We start from the raw sequence: 20,918 nt of genomic DNA, 5'->3' as shown, positions 1-20,918 counted from the left end.
TCTATGGTAACTCTTGGGATTCTGACTGTGAGGAAACTTTCTAGAGTGAAGGAAATGTTCTCTATTCTTAGGAGAAATCTACCTAACAAGACCCATACGCAGAAAATTCATCAAGTTCATCAAGCTATAAATTTAAGATTATGCACTTTTTGTATATAAATTACACTTCAATTTAAAAAAAGGAAAACCATGTAAATGAATGACTAGATAGGAACAGAAAATGAAAAGTTTTATGAATTTCTAATTTTCTATAACCATGCTATCTATACTCTAAGTAAACCCTAGAGGTTCAGTCAGTTTTTAAGTGTGTTAGTAAATAAAGCAGTGTTAGATGTAACTCAAATTCCTTGCACTACATAGAAAAGCAAAATCTTCTTGTGACAGTTTGAGTCTTTTCACTGTCCTCTTCCTCCTATTTCTTCACATTTTTCAGCCCAAGACATATTGTACACTTAGGATAAAAGTTTGAAAATAAACTAAGAGGTGAATGTGTAGCAGAGCTTTTCTCATTCCAAACAAATTTGAATTTTCTGAAATCAATGATAATAATACTGCTCTTAGCAAGACAAATGCTGACAGCAGTCATTTAGAAAAAGAGAAACATGCCATGTGGCCAATATGTTAGGAAAAATGTTTCCCCCTTTCTCAGTTCCTTTTGGGAAAATGGTATTTTCTATATGTGTTTGACACTGCAGCAGACATATAGGTTTTAGATATATGCCTTACTATAATGCTGATGGGTTTTTTGGGGGTTCACAAGGTACTTGTCCACTTTTTGTCAGTCAATAAAGTCAGTATTCAAAAATTATTAGTTCACTATCAAAAAGTTGTTACCAAAAAATAAAATCTACTTACACATTTGGAACGACTGCTTGATTACTCTCCATTTCAAAATACAGTACACCTTCAAAACAGAGCAAGTCTTGGTCACTCAGCTGAGCGCCTACCATGTGTGCCAGACACTTTAATGGGTAATGAGGATAGAGAAAATGAATGAGATACAGATCCTGCCCTTGAGAAAATCACAGTGGAGTAGGAAAAAGATACATAACCTGATAATGGTACTTTACAGCAGACAAAACAAGAGAATGTGAATGAATTAGCTTTAGATTAAATTGGCAACTGTGCGCAGGACAGATTGATAAGGGAAATACTGGAGGCAAGAGAGCACTTGGAATGCTAATCGTGAGTCCAAAGTGAATTAATAAGGAACTAAATGAAATATAAAAGCCAGAAATGAGAAATATTTCTAAGAAAAAAAACCCGTAAGACTAGGCGATGAACCAGATAAAAACAGGAAGGAGGAGGGGTAGAAGATATGCAGTGGCAATACGCACGGTCAAACTGGTGACAGAACTCTAGACACAGAAGAGCTTACTTAGAGGAAGAGAAGGTAATGTGCTCGGCTTTGTCATTTATTTTCCAAGTATCAAGGCAGAAAGTAAGAATCTCGAGTTCAGGCTAATGTAAAGGCTCAGGTCAAAGATTTGAGAATCATCTTCCTAAAGGCAGTAAAGCTTTCGGATCACAGTTGGCGAATACACAGAACTCTCTTACAGGACAGGAAAATGAGAAAGCTAGACAAGTTGTAAAAGCAGGAACAGAAACATGTCACAGAAACATGTCACAGAAGAAAATTTCCAAGAAAAAGTGCTTGCTGAGTGTCAAGTTGCTGCAGTGAAGACAAAGAATGAGGACTAAAAAGCAGCAGATCTGGCCATTAGATCACTGGTGACCTTTAACAGATGCTATATGGCCACAGAGTTTGTAACTCTACACTCTGCAAATATTACCACTGCTTGTTAATGATTGCTTATTGCTTTCTGACTTTCTACAGAACTTTTCTTGTACTTTCTAATAGCACTTACCAAATACCCTATTATACCATAGTTGTATCTTTGATTCTCCCTTTAGGGAGTACCCTCACCCTCAAATACTTAGAGAATTTTTCTTGAAGACCCAAACAACCTTACCAATGATATTTAATGAAACACTGATATTTAATGAAAAGCAAATCTATTACAAAATGGCTGAACATAGACAGGGTCAAAGAGATTATTCTGGCTATGTCAAGATGGCAGACTGAGAACTGGCTGGTTTTCCCTTCCTACATCGAATCCTGGAAAAGGCAGAAAGTTTTTTAGTAGTCATACAAGAGAAAAGGAAATGAAGGGTTAGACACTGGGAATAATTCTGTGATGTACAACGACCAAACCAAATTAAGGAGGAAAATCATCGGCTAAGATCAACAGGGATCTTAAGGGGTAACAAAGAAAGCCAACAGCGCTACCAGTGTTCCATGCCCAAAGGTCGAATTCAATAGGGAAAAATCAACAGGGTTACTAGATGGAAAACCACCGTGGGTATATCCAAGTCAAACCAGCGCATGTTCATCCCCTGCCCAGTACCTCTGGGCAGTGACAGGGAATATGACCCCAGCAGGGAGTAATGTGTACAAGATCTTAAAGAGACAGGGCAGTGTCCTGGCTGGCTGATGACACCTGGAAAAGAGGGAAGCATTCATTCCCAAATCAGTCACCAGGATGTCTAGTTCAGAAATATTTTCTACTTGCTCCTTTATTTTCACTGAAAATCAAGTGAAAACTCCAATGTCAGGTATTAGTCCTCTTCCCAAGTGGGATGCATTAACAGATACAGGAGAAAGTCTAACCAGAAATTTCAATTACAAAAATGCTTATCCAATCACAGAATGAGAGCAAACTCTAGAGGAATGTAAATCTCATTCAGCATAGAACACAGGCTCAACAAATGAAGAACACACCCAAAGAGGAGTACAATCAGAGTAGGATTTTAAAACAGGTATGTTGACTTCTGTTTCTAGCCAGATTGTAGTAACAGGAGCCAGATGTACCCTTCATTTAAACTGGCCAAAACAGTTCAGACACTGGACAACAGGCAACATAGGACTGAGATCCTTGAGTGAGGTGAAACTCGTGAGGAGAGGCCTATGATCCGGCCTTCTGTCTGGAGAAGCACTGTGCACTTCCCAGCAGGGACAGATTGCCTGTGCAGAGTACAGCTGGCTTGTTGAGTAGAGGAGAAGGAATTAGAATTAGAAGACTGAGATTGCTGGAAGATGTGGAGCAAAGTTCTGAAGAGAAGGGAGCTATGCAGGAAAAAAAGCTTACAGACCTGCATGGGGTGTCAAGTCTTTTGTACATACTTTTGTACTTTTGCACAGGATACAATCCTACTAGGCTGGGCAAAGAATAACTCGAGTGCCGTAGCTGAATGGTTTCCAGAGCTCAGAGTGTGCTGAGAATTATTCACATTCCCACCAGTCAAAGTGGAGGGTTCTCACTGATCATTCAAAGCATTTAGTAGAGATCTTAGAAGGATCATACCTTAGTAGTGAGGCTAACCTATCTCTAGTGTAAAGGTTATATTCTCATGCCAACCTTAACAAAACTTGAAAGGATTAAACAACTGTAACTGTTTACCAAAGCTCAACACTCTTAAAAGGAAAACAAAATCCAGAAACAACCGTCTAAAGTTCACAATGTCCAGCATCCAATAAAAAAAAGTATTAGACATACCAACAAGCAGGAAAATGTAACCAATAAACCAGGAGAAAAACAGACAATAGAAACAGATTCAGATGGAATTACCAGACAATAACATAAAAGTTATTATACTGATACTCAAATATTTATTTATTTTTAAAATTTATTTTTGAAGATTTTATTTATTTATTTGAGAGAGAGAGAGACACAGTGAGAGAGGGAACAGAAGCCAGGGGAGTGGGAGAGGGAGAGAAGCAGGCTTCCCGCTGAGCAGGAAGCCCAATGTTGGGCTCGATCCCAGGACCCTGGGATCGTGACCTAAGTCAAAGACAGATGCTCAACGAATGAGCCACCCAAGCTCATATTGATATGAGCCTGATATTTAAATATTTAAAGGAAACGTGGTGATGAGAAAAAAGTATCTAGAGATAAATATATATTTAATATCTTCCCAGAAATAAGGGAATATGGCACATCTAAGAAAAACAGAAAATGGGAAAAAGAACCAATTCAATGAGAGAACTTGGAAACCAAAAAAATCTAACTGTTGAAATATAAACCTCAATCAACTTGAGAAACTTGAAGTCTCAGCAGTGGAAAGAAAACACTTTGAATTAACAGGATTCACCCAGAAGCTACCAAGGACTTTGAAACTGATGGTATAAAGAACTCTGAAAGTTGGTGTTAGTAAAGGTAAAATAAGGGTGATCAGTTGAAGGTGCTTTTTTTTTTTTTTTTTAAAATCTGAGATAGAGAGAGAGTACATGAGTGGGAGAGACAATCTGAAGCAGATTCCACTCTGAGCGCAGGGCCTGACGCAAGGCTCGATGCCACGACTGTGAGATCACAACCTAAGCTGAAACCAAGTCGGATGCTTAACCGACTGAGCCACCCAGGCGCCCCAGCTGAAGGTGTTTAAGAAGCAATTCGGTCCTGACATCTCACCTCTCCTTCTATGTAACTGGATGAATGCCCTGACTTCTACTCCAGGAGAAATCTGGAGGCTTAGTCTCTACTTTCTACAGAACGGTTTCTTTCTCTCTAAAAACACAGGGTTTCTAGAGGTACGGCACTGTTGAAGACAGGGATACCACACTGAAAACAGGGAGTTTAAGCAAACATTTGCATCCTGGATACTGACATCCTCAGCCTTTCCTTCCTCCGAAGCCAAAACTATGGCACTCAGGCCTTTAGCTTTTCAGAAGAAGACTGCTAGAATATTCTCTTGCGACTCTGTCAATTTAAGAATAAAGATACACAAATTGGGACTCTCCAATGAAAGAACAAATCAGACCACTCCTACAGTAAAACTCAGCTGACAAATCCCACCATTGGCTTAGTTTACAGTCAGCCTCTTAGTTCCTCACTGTTAACTAGGAATTTGCAACCAAATACATCTGGTAAACATCTAAAGAAACAAACATAAGACATATACATCAAAACACACACTTGAACAGAAAAAAAAAAAAAATCAACTTGGAGGGGAAAAAATCAGAATGTATAGGGCCCCTGGGTGGCTCAGTTAGTTGGGCATCTGCTTTTGACTCAGGTTCTGATCCTGGGGTCCTGGGATTGAGCCCCATGTTGGACTCCCTGCTCAGTGGGGAGTCTGCTTCTCCCTCTCCCTCTGCCCTTCCCCTCTACTCATGCTTTCCCTCTCTCAAACAAATAAAATCTTAAAAAAAGAGAGATAAAGAAAATATAAAGAAATTATGGTTGTTCTCAGAAAGCAAAGACATTGTAGAATCATCAAATTTAAAAATGGGTATTATTTTAAAAGAAAAATGAGGGGACAAAATAAACTGCTAGATATTAAAAATACGATAGCAAAAGAATAGTTGGAATAAAAAGTCTATGAAATCTCCCAGAAAGCAGAGCAAAAATATAAAGACATGGAAAAGAGGAGAAGAAAGAAAGAAAAGAAAAAAGAAAAGGAAGGAACAGAATAGAAGAGAAGGGATGGATGGATGGATGCATCAGAGGGCTGGCCCAGGAGAGTCAGTATCTGAAGAGTAGGCATTCATGAAAAAGATGACAGAGAAAATTAGGAAAGGAAGTCATCAGCCAAGTAATTCAAGGCAATTTCCTGAAACCAAAGGATAGGAGTTTCTAGATTAAAAGGGCCCACCAATAATAGCCCAGCACCATGAAGCAAAATAGACCCTTACCAAGAAACATTACTGTGAAACTTCAGAACACTGGGGACAAAGATTAGAACTTACGAGTTCACAGACAGAAAACAGTAATTCACAACAAAGGATCGGGATTCAGATCACTTAAAGCTTTTCAAAAGCAATCCTGGAACTACAAGACAATGGAACAATGTCCTCATTATTCTGAAGGGAAATTATTTCCAACTTAAAATTCTATTCCAAGACAAACTATGGAGTATTATGGTAGATACGCTGTATCTCAGGACATAGAAGGTCTTGAAAAATTTACTCCAGTACATCCCCTTTTTCAGGTTTCGGCTCAAATATGTATCAAAGAGGCTTTCTTTGAACATCTTTTTTTTTTTTTTAAAGATTTTATTTATTTATTTGATAGAGAGATCACAAGTAGGCAGGGAGGCAGGCAGAAAGAGGAGGAAGCAGGCTTCCTGCGGAGCAGAGAGCCCAATGCAGGGCTCGATCCCAAGTACCCTGGGATCATGACCCGAACTGAAGGCAGAGGCTTTAACCCACTGAGCCATCCAGGCACCCCTCTTTGAGAATCTTTTAAGAACTCCTCTTCATCCCCATCCTGGCTTCCTTATCTTCCTCACCTTCTCTAAAATACTGACAGTACCTGTTGTTTTAATCTCCCTGACCTGAAACACCCTCACTAAATATGAACTCCAAGAGAGCAAGGATGATGTTTACTGACATGGTCTGAGCATCCAGAACTCTGTCTGATACACAAATGACCCTCAATAAACAATATATTGCTTTGATGGAAATAAACTTTTTTTTTTTTTTAACACGAAAGTAGACCATGGACCAATAGCACATTGAGGCTATTTGTGTATGAGCATAAAATGCAGGCATTTTCAGAAATACAAGGTCTCAGAGGTCTCACTCAGAGACCTCTTTCTGAAAGCAGAAAAAGTATTCTCCCAAAGGGAAAGAAAAAGCCATTCCCGATGTGGACTACAGTTTTCCCATTTTATTCTAAGTAGGAAATCTCTCTTATCACCTTAATTAGCAGATAAAATCTACCTCTGGTTCTCCCCTTTCACAAACAAAGAAGTAGCTTTCTCTGAATTAATTCAATCTTATTGAAATTCCTTAATAGAATGATTTACTTAATAGAAATTCATCCTAAAAGAAACAGAAAACACGACTGCCAAAAGCCTCACATTAATAGAATTCAGCTGGGTACAGTTATGGCCAAGATCAGAATAGCTGATGCTTCTCTCTCCCATCTCTGTAGCCTGCTGCAGCTGCCAGACATGGGAGAAGCTCGCCGCTCACAGCACAGAATGGCAGCTCTGAACCATAACTAAAGGCAGGCTGCCAGGAATCAGCAGGAGATAGCTGAAATGAAAATAGAAGTTAAGAGGAAAACGGGGCTGCTTTTCAGAAACTTGTCTATTCACTCGAGGCCCGTCATGCTTATATTTCCAAACATACGAAGCCTAAAAACAATTTAATTAATCATCTCTGACAAATCCGTTTCATTTATCAAATGTTCAGAAACTAAACTTTGTGTCCTGAGATGTACAGGCGTCGGCTTTGTAGACCTGGACGATCTGCTGTGAACTCTCCCAGTGTGCCGGCCAAGTGGCTCGCTCCTTTTTTTTCTTGTAAATCCCCAGCACCGTTGACAGTTTCCAGCACACAGTACTGAATAGACTCATACAAACCCCCCCCCCCCCATTTTCAGGAGACAATGAGGTTCAGAAATGCTATACGGCTTGCTCCAGGATGTTTATACTAAAAGCTACATCTAGGACTATCAAACAGACCTTACTCTGGACTTTTCTTTTAATGTCTAACCCAATTTAAACACAGATGAGGGGGAGCGTAAGGATAACTTCTTGAATCATGACTCATGCTGGCTCTTTCATGCAGTTACCAGTTTCCCTTAAATGTCAGCCAGAGAGATTTACAAATAATAATTAGATCTGACCTCTTTAAAGGTAATTACATGACACGTGTCTAATAAATATTCAAAAGCACAGATCCTAAATTTTATATCCAAGAAGTCTCATTTTAACTACATGATTCAACATCTGCATGCCCCTTCTGAAGAATCCACCATCTTAATCTCTTTCTACGTTGACCTCTACCGTCCTCACGTCCGTGAAGGCAACCTTCAACCGCACACCCACACCGGAGGTTACATTCACCTGGTGGAACTCCTAAGGCAGGTAATGGGGACGTGCCTGGAAAGGTAGGTGAGGCAACACCGTGCCACTTCTGTACTCACTTCTGAATTTATGCTGAAGGCACTGGGGAGCCACGGAAATTTTTTAAGCAGAGAACTGCACAGATTAAATCTGCCTTTTAGAGAGATCATTCTGACAGCAACATGGGAAGATGGGTTCAGAGAAAGAAAGAGATGTGAGGCTGCTGAAGTAATTTAAGCGAGAAATTATCCAAAATAAAGCCACAACAGAAGAAGTGACAGAAGTGATGGCAGCACTGGCACACAGGCTAATAACCATAAAACTTAGAGTCATACTGGTGTTCTCAAGTGGGTAAAACCTCCAAAGCTTATTTAAACGCCTAAAGAAAGGCAAATGAACAACTTTTCTAACATGATCTTCATACTGTTAAGACAGTGACCAAAGGCCACAAAAATTGTCCCTCAGGTTCTCTGAGAAGCCAAGTGTCTAAAGGTATTCTGCCTAAAACAAAGCCCCTTTTCACCCAGCCGGCATCCTAATAGGTTACCACTGAAAGGGAAATACAGGAAATGAATCAATAAACCTCAGGCACATGATTGGCCTGGAAAGACACAGCCAGCATATCAAGGAGCAGAAATCGGAAAACAAAGGCCTGGGGTAATTTAATTACCAGGCCGGAATCTGCTGACTACCGGTTTAATTGTTTGAACAGTGCCCAAACTGTCTGACGAGGTGACCACCCTGGGATTTTTGCACCGTTTACTACACGTGACCACACAGACAAATTATGAGAAATAGTTCTAAAGAATGTAAGAATCTTGAATAACCTTCATCAATCACACCTATGATTCCAAAGGACAATTTTTAAAGAGTCAAAATCTTTTAACTAGTAACCCAAGGCTCTTTTGGGCAAATTCAATGACCATTACATATGCCGTGCTGTCAGGACAAGGATGCCATATGCGGTGCTAAATCCTCAGCAGTTTATAAACTAGTAGAGATAAAAAGATACACATGAAAACTTTAAATAATAATGAAACGCAGCATGTAAAGTCCAAGATGAGTTGGACAGAAAAAAGAACTATAATGGTCTTATAAAAGAAAATGTAGACAAAATTAACTGAGAAAGACTTCATTGAAGAAATAGAACTTCAGCTAGGCCTTTGTAAAAAGCAAGATTTGAATATGTAAAGAACAAAGGGTTTTCTAAGGCTCTAGATCAGCAAGAGCACAGATGTGGAAATTTACACATTTCTATTTTGAGAACCAATATGGAAATCAGCTTGGTTATGGGTTTTATGTCATTAGATTAGATTTGGTAAGAAGTCCACTGGCCAGTTTTCAAAGTACTGAAGATAGGGGCTCAAATGCTTCCAATTTTCATGAAAGATATAAAAGAATAGTTATGCCACCAAAGTGGACAAAAGCATTACATGCTTTGCCTGGTTTTTTAGTTTTAATGACAACATTAAATTTATTGGTATTTACTACCATAATTCAATTAATTGACATGCGTAAGAGGATAAAGGGAGAGCAGAGGATCCCGCAGGCGGAAGAAAGAGTAATGTGCAAATTCAGTAGGAAAGAAGAAGCTTAAGATCAAAGACATGTAAGTACAGTGGAGTTGTTAAAAACTTAGGCTCTGAAGTCAGATTATGGCTTTGAGCTTTGCTTATGCCATTTGCTTGCCTGTTTGCTCTGTGACTTGGGCAAAGGGCTCAACTCTATTGTAAAAGGGAGACATTAGTAAGTCTCTATCTTGCAAGGTTTTTGAAAAGACAAAATGACTATAGTACGTGTATAGGACTTAGCACAATCTCTAGCATATGTAAGTGTTCAAGAAATGATCATCTTTATTGTTTTTAAAGAAGGGTATGTGGAGTGTAATCATGCTTGTTGGCCTTGATAAGAGTCCTGGATTTCTTCCTCTCCTTCTTCTTCTTTTTTTTTTTAAAGATTTTATTTATTTATTTGACAGAGAGAGATCACAAGTAGGCACAGAGGCAGGTAGAGAGAGCGGGGAAAGCAGGTTTCCCTCTGAGCAGAGAACCCAATGCGGGGCTTGATCCTAGGATCCTGAGATCATGACCTAAGCCAAAGGCAGAGGCTTAACCCACTGAGCCACCTAGGCGACGCAAGAATCCTGGATTCCTATTCCCAAAACAATGGAAGCCCCTGTAAAGTTTTAACAGTTTCAGTCGAATTTTTGTTTTATAAAGATGCTTACATTGTATCTCTTTTAAGAAACCCCAAAGGAAAAATTTACTAACAAGAAAAGTTTTGCTTTGTGGAATAGAGGTCTTTCCCTTAGAAAAAATTCTGTAAATGACTGTATCTCTTTTTCACCCTGAAAGCTAGAATGCTTAGAGCCAAATCTGAAGTTCTTAGGCCTACTGCCTGCTAGCTATTTCCTTCTCTACCTCCAATGAGTATTTTCTACTCTTGAATACATTTTCTGATTAGTTCTTTTTCTTATTTATATCTCAGAATTACTGTTTTTTGTATTATTCTTTAAAGGTATAATCAAGGCAAATTCTTTAAAGGTATAATCAACTGTTTATAAAATGAGGTGCGATCTAATGAACTGAACAGAAGGAAAAGGCATGATCGCCATGACCTCAGAAGGCATGAATCACGTGCCGTAGACGCATTCCCCGCAGGCCGCCTAAATCACTCTTTGGGTGTAAAGCGAGTCCGATGGAGCACGAGAACCAGATGGCACAGGAAACCTCTCTCTATGCAAAGCAGCAGCAGGTGAGAGGAGTGCAAAGACCTACAGCCTTTCCTGAATTAGCAGGGCACGGTTAGGGTAACCAGTGCCAGGAGCAGAAGAGAACTGGAAAGTGGCAAGCTGCTGGGAAGTTATGTACTGGCTCCAGGTTAGGAGCCTGGTTTCCATATATGAACGCTATTTTCCTGAAGGAACTTCACCCTCATATCCTTTGCTGCTCCGCGGTCTTACCTCTCAGCTCATGAGACCCCTTTGCTGCTTCACATACCGCCCTCCTGAGCTTGGAGCTCCCGGTCAGCCATTTCAACTCTGACCTCTCTGGCCACAGCAACTCCTACATGCATTTGACCTTCTACTGTTTCAGTCCCCAACCTGGGTCATTCTTACTGTCCTCCTTTTTCTCCTCCTGGGATGGAAAGCACGGATGACTGTGAGTCTACAGTGAACTCCCTCCCTGCTAATTACAGATGCTTTTATTCATCCCTTGACTATCACATGAGCACAACCAGCTGCTCTAAACCTTTCCCCGCACTACGGTGTCTAATGTACTGCTCTTTCCCTGATGTCTCATCTGCTACATTACATAATGAATTAAATCTATATTAACAAAATCATCTTGCTTCTATTTTACCCCAAAGCTGCATCCTCAGCCGTGTCCTCAGCACCAGCTCTCATCCTCACGGAAGCTGCAGCTGTGCGCTACCTGCTCCGAGAAGGACGGACTCCTCTCTTCTAAGCTAACCGTTCCCTCTGTGCTTTTGACTCCAGTATCTCATCTGCTCTGGGAGCTTGTTTCACCAACCATCTCATTTGCTGCCTATATTCTTTTCTTTTCCAGCGTCCTCAAACACCAAGACCACCACCAAAACCAAAACCTTGACACAATACTGAATTCTACAGACCCTGGTTATCCCTCAATTCTCTCCTTCCATCCTTCCTTCCACCTTGAAAACCTCCCAAATACTTTTATTATAATACCTTTCTTCCCATCCTCACTATTCACGTGTCTATTAACTCCTTGAAATCTGGCTTTATCTCCCAGTGTATTGAAAAGTATTCTCTTCAAAGTTAGTGGTGATCTATTGATAACCCAATACATAGCCCCCACACTCCAAGCTGTCTCCCCCTTTGTCTGATCAGGACAGAAACTGTCGTTACAGCCCAAGATTCTACTCCACCAACTACACTTCTCCACTTCTAAAGAAGGCATAATCAAAACTCATTTCTTAGCTGCCTTCTCACTGAGATTTCATTACTAATTACAGCTTTACTCATCACTTCTGTGCAGGTAATCTCAACTCTATACTCTTATTAATAAATTTTCTCTTACAGAAAAGGATTTACTGAGGTTTAATTTACATATAATAAAATGCAAATTCTTAGGTGGTTACTTAGATGAGATCTGAAAATTGTATACTCTCTATAACCACCACTCAAAATAATAATAAAAAATATTTCCCATCACCCAAGATAGTTTCCTTTGGCCACCAGTCAATTCTTCCCAACCTCAGAAAGAGTGAAAAGAGACAACCACTTTCCAATTTCTATTACTATATATTTGCATTGCCTATTCTAGAACGTCACATAAATATATCCATACAGTATATACTTTTTCGTGTCTAGCTTCTGTCAGTGGGCATAACGTGTGTAAGATCTGTTTATATTGCTGCAGGTGTGAGTAGTTCCTTACTTTCTACTGCTGTGTTGTCTTCCCTTCTACTGCTAAACCACAGTGCGCTTTGGATACATTCTGTTGATGAACATTTGGGTTGTTCCTGCCTATGAAGAAACTGCTACGAACATTACTATACAAGTTGTTTTTTTGTTTTTAAAGATTTTATTTATTTGACAGAGAGAGAGAGATCACAAGTAGGCAGAGAGGCAGGCAGAGAAAAAGGCTGACGCAGGCTCCCCGCTGAGCAGAGAGCCCGATGTGGGGCTCGATCCCAGGAGGACCCTGAGATCATGACCTGAGTCGAAGGCAGTGGCTTAACCCACTGAGCCACCCAGGTGCCCCACTCTACAAGTTGTTTTATGGACATTTGTTTTCACTTTCCTTGGGTAAATACCTAGGCACTGAATAGCTAGGTAACAGGTAGATGTCCATTAAACTTGGTAAGAAACTGAGAAACAGTTCTCTCAAACGGCTGCACCACGTTGCACTCCCACCAGCAGTGTGTAAGAATACTAGCTCATAATCTCACTAGCATTTAGTACTATCAGCCTTTTAAATTTTAACCATTCAGGTTGATAATGTAACGTTATCTCATTGTAGTTTTTAGTTTATATTTTTCTGATGACTCATAACAATGAGTAATTTCCATGCATTTATTTGGCCATTTATGTATCTTCTTTTGTGAAGTGTCTGGTTCCAGGGGGTAGTTTTTTTATTGCTGAATTTAAGTTCTCTTTTGAACGGTGTCTGCTTTCATATCTTTAACTGCCAACAGGACATATCAAAATAAATGTCCCGCTGTTATCTCCAACACCATACTTAAAATCTAATTTGTATTTTTCTAGTTGGGAACCAGAACTCTCTATTGCTTTCAACCACATCGCAAATATTCTTTAATCATGTTTGCTTTATATCCTAACTCTTGACATTCTCCTCTTGACAGTAAGAACTCCTGAGAGGTGGTAGAGTAAATTATTAACAAACAGGCTCTGGGATTTCAAGGCTCAAATTCAGACTCTGCCACTTACTGGCTGTGTGACTTTGGACAAAGTGCTGAATCGTTCAGTGCCTAACTTCTAAGGTTTTTGTGAGGTCTAAACAAATAAATCATAAAAAGTACTTTACATAGTACCCAACACAAAGGGAATGCACAAGAAATATTACTTGTTATTTTTAGAACTAGAAATGACTTTTGCTTAAAATCTTTTCTTGTGACTCCAACAAATAACATCTAATCTAGGCATTTAACCTCTTATCTCTAGACAATTAAAACAGTCTACTAAACGACCTCTTTCCTTCTCTTCTATTTCAAACTACTATATCCCTGCTGGATTTATCTTCCTTAAAAAAGTCTTTATACACATCACGGCCTTTGGCTCTCAGATTCCCACTCCAAGAAATAATCTAAACCATTCGTCCAAACACTCAGGGTCTCTCACAATTGGTCTTTATACACCTCTCTTAAGACACGTCTCTTTCAGGGGCACCTGGTGGCTCAGCATCTGTTGTCAGCTCAGGTCATGATTCTGGAGTCTGGGGATGGAGCCCCACATGGAGCCCCGCATCTGGCTCCCTGCAATAGGGCAGGGAGTCTATTCTCCCTCTCCCTCTGCTCCTTCCCCCCTTCCCGCCCCCTTCCCGGCTCATGCTCTCCCTCTCACCCACTCTCTCTCTCTCAAATAAATTAAAAAAAAAAAAAAATACACCTCTTACAGATAGGACTAGGGAAAGAATTAAAAAACTATTCAAAAGATTATGCCTAAAATAGAAGAAGCCAGCAGCAGCGATATAAACATTTTACTTAGGGAAAAGGAGGTAAATCTCATCAGCTAAGAGAAGTGAAAGTGGTTGCTTCTGAGGAAGGGAAATGAGGGTGGGGAGGAGGATGGGGAACAGATCTTGTTTCTAACAAACCTTGCAGAATTGTTTGACTTTTTACATTGGTACATTTTTAACTTTTTTAAAAATAAAAACTTGGAAGAGAAAATTATAGACCAAGAGAGACAGAAAAAAAAAAGAGAAAAGAAAAGGAAAAAGAAAGACGAAAACTTGATTACTAAATGGACAGCATAATGTGAGGTTTGGTTGTCCACACCTAAGGGTCATCCATAGATTTCTGGGAGGAATAGTTGGGCACATCATTTACTGAGAGCAGCTACCCTACTTGCAAATGCAAGCGTTTGGGTTTTATCCAAAAGGCAATGGGAGATGAAGGTTACTGAACACAGTAGTAATATAATAAAATACAGTATCTGGGGAAGCTTAAGCAGGACTTGTATCAGAAATGTACTTGCTTGGAAAAGAAACAGGGATTGGTATGACATGCGGTCTTCATAATTGAGACATGAGGTGATGAAAGCCTAGATCAGGGTGATGACTGTGGAAACAGAAGGATTTAATTTCAAGTCACTTTTTCAAGAACACAGGGTATGCTTTGCTGGCCAATTAAATATGAAACTAAGGTTAAAAAAAAGGAACAGAACATGAAGTAGGCACTAAAGGAATATGTGTAAAGTATAATAAAGAGTAATTCCAAGGTTATAAACATAAAATGTAAATTTTAATGTATAGTTCTTAATACATAGTTCAACACTATTTATGTGGTTCTTTCTCTACTAAGCCTCCAATTGACTTAAAACATTTTTGGTTTAGAATTCACTTAAAATCTTATACATATTTTTCACTACTTGATTAATGTTCCATGGACTGCATATTTTCACTTCTGTTTTACTTCCTCATGGGCTTCACATCAGAAATTGGCTGGCTACCAAGACTCTTCTTTGCTTGTACCTACCTGAGTCTACAGCTTACTCTGTCTAATCTTTGACATGCACCCTAGATATTTTATGTTAAATATAAACTACATACACATTAAGATCCCAAAATCATATTTCAATTTCTATAAAACAATGTGATCCAAAGCTTTAACATTAAAAATCTTGGCAAGAAAGAAAATTTAGAATATTCCATTTTCACTGAAATGACATCTCACAAGTAATAGCCATTTCTAGTTTACTCATAAAACTATAGCTTCAAGCTTTAAAAATATTTCACTGGGTAAAGACTTAACCTCTTGACTCCACTGCTCTTCTCAACTAACTTCTCTATTTCTAGTGTCCCTTTTTGCAGTAGAAATCCTTATAAGGATGGACTACTGCCTCTCCATTTTTCTTCTCTTATTTGCTGTTAAAACCCTTCTATGTAGCTTTTGGCCCACTCACTCCATCAACACTGCTCTTACCAATGGCCAAATTCAATGGTCAACTGTCATTCTTCATCTTTCTTGATCTATCCATCTGACATAGATGTTAATTCACACCACCCTCCTGAGAACACTTTCCTCACTTGGTTACCAGAACGCTGCATTCTCTTGTCGCCTTTGCTGGCTCCTCCTATTTTCCCAAGCTTTTAACATCTGAGTGCCTTAGGGATAGGACATTGGTCTTTTCCCCAATCACACTCACTCCTTAGGTGGTCTCCATCTATCAAGAAATCCTACTGATTCTTCTTTCTCTCTCTTTTTTAAAGAGAGACAGAGGGGGCGCCTGGGTGGCTCAGTGGGTTAAGCCACTGCCTTCGGCTCAGGTCATGATCTCAGGGTCCTGGGATCGAGTCCCGCATCGGGCTCTCTGCTCAGCAGGGAGCCTGCTTCCTCCTCTCTCTCTCTCTGCCTGCTTCTCTGCCTATTTGTGATGTCTCTCTGTCAAATAAATTAAAAAAAAAAAAATAAAGAGAGACAGAGAGAGAATGAACAGAAGAGGGGGGCTGAGGGACAGAGGGAGAAAGAGAATCTTAAGCAGGCTCCATACCCAGCATGGAGTCCTACGTGGGGCTTGATGTCATGACAGAGATCAAGACCTCAGGAGAAATCAGGAGTTGGATGCTTAACCTACTGAACCACCCAGGTGCCCTCTACGGATTCTTCCTTCACAACATATGTCTGACCATAGCACTATGTGCACTGCTATACCCTGCCAAGCCACCATCCTCCCTCACTAGGACTACTGCAAGTTTCTTACTGGTCTGTTTCCACCTCACTCACTACAACCTATTCTCAACAAAGCAACCAGAGTGGGGCTTTTAAAATGTCAAATTAGATGCAATCACTTCTTTCCTCAAGCCCCTCTAAAGGGTTCCCGTATTTTATTTAAGGTAAGAGCCAAAGTCCTTATGATGGCCTACAAAATCCCCAAATCTTCCCCACTCCTGCTTGCCATTTGCCTTTCTGACCTCATCTCCCATTCTTCCCTGCATACTCTTGCTCTTCTCTCTTGCCTGCCTCTCTTTGTCCATGCTGGCCTCCCTGCTATTCCTTGAACATACCAAACAGACTGATGCTTCAGGACCCTTGCATTTACTTTTCCCTCTCCCTGGACAACCCTCTTTCTCTCATATCTATCTGACTGTGCTTTGCTCAAATGTCTGTGTGGCCTTCCCTGACTGCTCTATTTAACACTGTAAAAAACGTACCTACCTCCCAACTCCTCCCTTTCTTGTTCTAGCTCTGTACCACTTACCACACCTAATGTACTACACAATTCACTTAATTTCTTTGTGGTCTCTCTCCACACACCAGAATGCAAGATTCATAACAGGGATTTTTGTCTGTTTTCTTCTTTGTGGTACTCCTACAACACAGAAGAGTATGTAACACGTAACTCGTTTTCAGTAAAGATTTCTTGCAAAACTGACTAAACTGAATGAACGAGCAAATGTAAGAAAGAACAGGAAAGAGAGAAAAAGGAAAAGAACAGAAGACAGAAAAAAGGAGAAAGGAAAAGAAAGAGAAGAAAAGAAAAGGAAGAAACTTGCCCAAGCAATGCAAGCAGTACAGTATAGCCAGCATGGTAAGCCAGATTTGCTTGGCATCAAAGTCCATACCGTTCCACTGTAGCATCAGTTAAGAACAAATATTCTAAACAAATATCTTAAGAATTTAAATATGCTCAATAAGCAGTAGCATAGGGGCGCCTAGGTGGCTCAGTGGGTTAAAGCCTCTGCCTTTGGCTCAGGTCATGATCCCAGGGTCCTGGGATCAAGTCCCACATCAGGCTCTCTGCTCAGCAGAGAGCCTGCTTCCCCCTCTCACTCTGCCTGCCTCTCTGCCTACTTGTGATCTCTGTCTGTCAAATAAATAAATAAAATCTTAAAAAAAAAAAAAAAAGCAGTAGCATAAAAAAAGAAAAAAAAGTTAAAAAGGCAAGATATCTTTCCTGAAATACAATTAGAAAATGATTAAATCAGAACTATTTTAGAATTCAACTTTATATAATTCTCAAAACTACAGAAGTATACACGATTATTTTTGTTAATTTTTAGAAAGATTTTTTTTTTTAAGATTTTATTTATTTGTCAGAGAGGGAGGGAGAGAGAGCGAGTACAGGCGGACAGAATGGCAGGCAGAGGCAGAGGGAGAAGCAGGCTCCCTGCCGAGCAAGGAGCCTGATGTGGGACTCGATCCCAGGACGCTGGGATCATGACCTGAGCCGAAGGCAGCTGCTTAACCAACTGAGCCACCCAGGCGTCCCTTTAGAAAGATTTTTATTTAATTGTCAGAGAGAGGGAGAGAGAGCACACAAGCAGAGGGAGCAGCAGGCTCCCCACTGAGCAAGGAGCCTAATGCAGGACTTGATCCCAGGACCCCAGAATCATGACCTGAGCTGAAGGGAGACACTTAATGGACTAAGCCACCTAGGCATCCTCAATTCTTTCTTTTAAAACAGCTAAAATTAAAGATAATTTTGATAGGATTGGAGATTTCTGTTTTCAACCAAGATAGAGTAACAAGGATTGAATTTACCCTCGCAAAACCACCCCCACAACAAATAAAAGACAAAATATATGAGACATTGGTTTACAGTACACTGAACATCAGGCAAAAAAGAAGAGTGATCCCTGAGAGGCAGGAAATAAGTGAAGTGAGACCCATGAGGACCCTTAACTAATACAGGTTAGTTGTAGGCCACAGGTTAGGGAAGAGAGACATAGGCAGAGCCCAACAGACGTCCCTGAGTTGAGGAGATAGAGCTGAGAGTCTAGGGAGAACAAGCTGAACAGAGGTAGCAAAACAGAGTACCAAAGAAGAGAGAGGTACACACAGTACAAAGCTTTGATCTGTGAGGGTCCTGCTTGAACATCCAGGAGAGTAGTGACTGGCACATGTGTGTGAAAAAGCTATCTGACACCAGAAAAGGAACCATCTACAAGGATTAGAAAAAACAACACTGACTGTTCCTACTGACCAGGCTAAAAAAGCCCCAAATTCACGGGGCATAGGGTAGAGTACTCCAAAGTGGGAAATAATGATACCTACACTGGGCACTGCTCCAATTATAAAAGATCAAATGATATAAACTGTTTCCAAGTAACTTAACTGTGTCCCAGATCAAAGTTCAAGAAGAGGTACAGGAACACAAATGTATGTGACAACCAGCAAGGTAAAACTAACAATGCCTGACATCCACTCAAAGACGAGTAGGCATGTAAAGAAGCAGGAAAACCTGACCAAAGCTTGGGAGAAACACAAACAGTTCAAAACTGATTCAGCACTGACAGAGTGATCAGAATTAGGACATTTCAAGTTACTAAAACTGTATTCCGGATCTTTAAAAAGATAACTAAAGACATATTGGATATAAAAAAGAAAGAAAAAAGACCTTAATCAAGTTTACAGAGCAGAAAACTGCAATGTCTGAGATGAGAGGTACACTGGATGAGATTAATGGCAAATTAGACATTGCAGAAGAAAAGATGCTAGGACTTGAAGACCTACAAATAGGAACTATCCAAAATGAAATACAGAGAGACAAAGGAACTTTTTTTAAAATGGAAAAAAAAAAAATCACTGAGCTGTAGAATAATTTCAAACAGTCTAATATACATGTAATTGGAGTCTCTAAAGAAGATGAGAGGGTGGGCCAGAAAACTGATCAAGAAAATAATGGCCAAAAGTTTTCTGGATTTGATGGAAGCTATACATTCCCCGATCCAGGGAGTTCAGAGAACAGAATCATGAAGAAAACCACACAAAGACATATCATAACCATTCTGTATTTTCTTGTCAGAAATATAGAATGGAGCAACATCTTTGAAGTACTGAAAGAAAAAAAATCCAAGTTAGAATTATATACCCAGGACAAATATCTTTCAAAACAAAGATTTTTAGACACACAAAAGCTGAAAGATGTCATCACTAACAGAACTGATTTGCAAGAAATGCCAAAGAAAATCCTTCATATGGAAGAAAAATGAAACCAGAAGAAGGTATGTATCTACACAAAGAAATGAAAATGAAATTGTGCATCTACATTCAGGGATGCAGCAATGATATTCCGCTCATAAATATGTAAGATTTTAAAAAATATTGAAAACTCTCTGCAAAACATAATCAACTTTTTAAACAAAAGCAACAAGACTGTATTTTGTATTTTATAAAACAGGCATAAGTAAAATGTATAACAAAAACATAAAGGCCAGGAGGTGCAAAATAATGGTATATTATTTTAAGATTCATGCTATATGTGACATGGTGAACGGTTACTGGAAGGTAGACTATAAGTTAAAGACCTGTACATGAATGTTCAGAGCAATTCATGTGTAACAGCCAAAACCAGAAACCAACCCACATATCTATTAACACATGAATGGATAAACTGGGTATATTCATACAATAGAAAGCCATTTACAATAAAACTACTTAGCAGTGAAAAGAAATGATATGCTGATACATACAACAAAATAGATAAATCATAAAATATTTATACTGAAAAATGCTAGCCACTCCCCCCTGTCAAAAGAGAGTATATATTGTATGACCACATTTATATAAAACTCTACAAGACACAAACTCAGAAAACAAATCAGTAGTTGCTTGGTGGTGAGGTGGGGCAAGAGAGATAAAAAGGGGCACAAAAAAACTTTTGGAAATTATGGATATCTTGATGGTGGCGATGATTTCTTTCATGTGTGTGTGTCTTCTGTGTGTGAAAATGTATTAAGTTGTACACATTAAATATGTGCAATTTACTGCATATGAATAATTCCTCACTAAGGCTGTTTAAAAAGCATTCTGGATTTAAATGTTCAAGTTAAAAACCTGGAAAGTGGTTAGATGACCTACAGTGTTCTTCTGGCTCTACAAGAATGAAAATAAAAGATGAAAACTAGAACAAAATATTTGTAATTTTTGTAAGGGTTAGAATGGATCACAGAAACCAATTAATAAAAACCTTTCCTTATTAGAGATAAAGAAACCAAGTCCCCCAGGGCTGCAGTGACTTGCCTGGGGCCACACAGCTAGAGTCAGTAGCTTACTGAACTGTATGAGCCACAACAGCAGGGACCAGGTTATTTAGGTCACCATTGCATCCCCTAAACCTACAGCAATGCCTGGGACATAGCACGAACTCGGTAAGTATTTGCTGATTGTATTTCCCCTGGAAGGAACGGTAAAAAATGAAGATAAAAGGAAAGGCAAAAGGAAAGAAAACCCCCCTTGCAATATGACTGCAAGTATTGTCCATCTGTAATTCTCCCATCTCTCTCACACAGATGAGGGAATTAAGCAATAGCTTTAACACATCAACATCATGAACACAAGAAAATAAATTATATTCCTTATCTTTGTTTTACTGAATATTTTATTATATTCTAATGCTT

General features: G+C 39.5%; 1 protein-coding gene across 5 annotated transcripts in view; it reads right to left on the bottom strand.

Annotated features, from left to right (window-relative positions):
- Positions 1-20,918, bottom strand: part of SIK2 (salt inducible kinase 2) — a 129,984-nt gene that overhangs the window by 86,401 nt on the left and 22,665 nt on the right. The window lies entirely within an intron of this gene.

The sequence above is a fragment of the Mustela lutreola genome, chromosome 1, assembly GCF_030435805.1.
Source record: "Mustela lutreola isolate mMusLut2 chromosome 1, mMusLut2.pri, whole genome shotgun sequence".
NCBI lineage: Eukaryota > Metazoa > Chordata > Mammalia > Carnivora > Mustelidae > Mustela > Mustela lutreola.
Note: the sequence above shows the minus strand (reverse complement) of the source record. Positions and strands in the feature narration are given on the sequence as shown.